This window comes from Chrysochloris asiatica, unplaced genomic scaffold, assembly GCF_000296735.1.
Source record: "Chrysochloris asiatica unplaced genomic scaffold, ChrAsi1.0 scaffold00047, whole genome shotgun sequence".
Taxonomy (NCBI): domain Eukaryota; kingdom Metazoa; phylum Chordata; class Mammalia; order Afrosoricida; family Chrysochloridae; genus Chrysochloris; species Chrysochloris asiatica.
This window is the reverse complement of record NW_006408565.1, coordinates 9,795,660-9,798,441: the sequence shown is the minus strand read 5'-3', so window position 1 is coordinate 9,798,441 and position 2,782 is coordinate 9,795,660. Positions and strand designations below refer to the sequence as shown.

Genomic DNA, 2,782 nt, shown 5'->3' with positions numbered 1-2,782 from the left:
CACATAGTTGAAGAACCAGAAGCTTAAAAGACAATACAGTCATTCCACTTACCCACTCAATAAATATTCAGTGCACACCACACCACGTACTACTGAGACTGGTTCATATCAACACTTTAGCTTCCTTCCATATTTCTAATCATCTAGACTCTAGAGCCAACGCTCACCTGTCAGTTTGTCATACTGTGGTGGTTTATGTGTTACTGTGATGCTGGAAAATATGTCACCATAGTTTAAATACCATCAGGAGGAATCATGGTGGGTGGAGTCTAGTGGAGTCCCAGTCTAAGACAGAGAAAGAAGGAGAGACAGATCACTTCTGAATGGTTAGCCATTGAAAACCTTAAGATTTTCGTTACATTGTCTGATACAGTGCCTGTATATGAGTCTCTAAGATTGGAAGGCTCTCAAAATACAACTGGGGAAGAGCTGCCTCCTCAAAGTAGAATTCACCTTAATGAAAAGAATGGAGCAGGGCTTTCTGGCCATTCATTTGCTGATGGGGTACAACTCAAAATGGGAAGAGATAGCTGCAAACATCCATTAATAATTGGAACATGGAATGTACAAAATATGACTCTAGGAAAATTGGAACTCATCAAAAATAAAATGGATCCCATAAATAACATATTCTAGGTATTTGTGAGCTAAAATGGGCAAGTATTAGCCACCTTTAATTGGACAATCACATGGTTTACTATACTAGGAACAACAAATTGAAGAGATAGATGTTGCATTCATCATCAAAAAGAGCATTGCAAGATGTGTCTTGAAGTGCAATGCTGTCTGTGGTAGAATAACATCTATATGCCTACAAGGAGTACTGATGTGGTACTGTGGGTTCATGAGCTGGACTACAAAGTCAGTTTGAACTGCAAGGTTGGTGGTTCAAGCTCACCAGCTGCTCCTCAGAAACCCTATACAGGGTCATTAGGGATCCAAACTTATTCAATGGCATTTAACAACAATAAGAAATAAGACAAGTAATACCACTAACATTCAAATTTACCAATCAACCACTAAAGGCAAAGATACGATATACGATAGGATTAATGTAAAGCTAATGTTCTCCAATGTAAACTATCACATAATTCACAATAAAACATAAAAAAAAAAAAAAAAAAGACTATGGAAAATGAGTATTCTAGCTTTCTGTGTGCTTAGGTTCCCAAACTGCTGAGGGTCTAAGTCTGGGCAGCCAAAGAGTGTGGTTAGCAAGATGAACAAAGATGAACAGATGAAAGAAAGTTGATAGCAACTAGAGAAAGAGAACACCTCAAAGAACTGCTGAGCTCTGAATCAATTGAACGTGGCTGGAAGGATCAATTGAAAGCACACTGATAAAAAGGTTAATTAAAGAAAAAGGACTAAAACATATTACTGTTGATGACTTGGTGGCTGAAATCACTCCAAAAGGAAGAGCCCTAGTACCTGACAGTGTAAAGAAGGAGCTCCTACAAAGAATAAGAACATTTCTTGCTCAGCATGCCAGTCTTTAAGCTTGCATTAGATCATGTTGTTCTGTGGTTTTATGTCTGAAAGTGAAACTTGCCATAAATTAGAAATCAGTTTCCCAAAATAAAATCCTTTTTTGTATGATGGTATACAGTTTTCAGAAATGATGTATACATTGTATTGATTTTTTTCCTTAAATGTGTTATTTCAATAAATATCTCATGAATGAGTTTGGAGTTGTTGGGGGTGGGGGTGGGGCAGGGAGAATATGGAAGAAATACACAGAGTCACTGTCCCAAAAAGAAATGGTTGATGTTTAACTATTTCAAGAGGCAGCATATGATCAAGAACCCATGGTAGAAGTCCAAGTTGCACTAAAGGCATTGACAAAAAATAAGGCTCCAGGAACTGACAGAATACAAACTGAAATCTTTCGACAAACTATGTAGCACTGGAGGCGCTCATTCATCTATGACAAGAAATTTGGAAGACAACTACCTGGCCAACCGTTTGGAAGTGATCCATATTTGTGCCCATTCCAAAGAGAGGTGATCCAATGGAATGAGGAAATGATCGAACAACATCATTAATATCATATGCAAGCAAAATTTTGCTGATGATAATTCAAAATTGGTTGCAATATTGTCAGAAATTCAAGTCAGATTCAGAAGAGGACATGGAACTAGGGATATCATTGCTGACATCATATGGTTCTCAGGAGAAGGCAGAAAACACCAGAATGATGTTTACTTGTGCTTGATTGACTAAGTAAAGGCTTTGGCTGTGTGAATCATGACAAACTATGGGTAACATTACAAAGAATGAGCATTCCAGAGCACTTAATTGTTTCTAATTGTGCTCATAAGGAACCTGTATATAGACCAAGAAGCAATTGTTAGACGAGAACAAGGGGATAGTGAGTGGTTTAAAATGAAGAAAGATGTGCCCCAGGGTTATATCCTTTCACTGTACTTATTCAATGTGAGAAACGTTGTTGATACCGACAAAAGCTCAAGTAAGCCAGTCTGTATTCATTTTAGCGAGAGTGAGGTTTTCCTTATTCGATTTTGCAAAACTGGGCACCCAACCCAGTAGATAAGGGCAAGTGAGCCACATGGCTGGCCTGCAAACAGTTTTATTCCCATGTCTCAAGTAAACCCCTCCTTCAGTTCCCCCTTCTACTGGGTATTACAAGGTCACAATCTCCTCCCAAGGTCACCTACTAGTCCTTAATGGGAGCATTCTCATTAGTTTTCCGCTTTCCCCATTTCCTTGACGTGGGTATTCTTATTTTAAAGTTCCTAACCAAAGAGTTTCTTCCTCTCCC

The 2,782-nt window shown here is 38.5% G+C and overlaps 1 pseudogene; it reads left to right on the top strand.

Annotated features, from left to right (window-relative positions):
- The first annotated feature begins 1,213 nt into the window (after nt 1-1,213).
- On the top strand, nt 1,214-1,499 carry LOC102835798 (annotated as a pseudogene).
- The last annotated feature ends 1,283 nt before the right edge of the window (nt 1,500-2,782 follow it).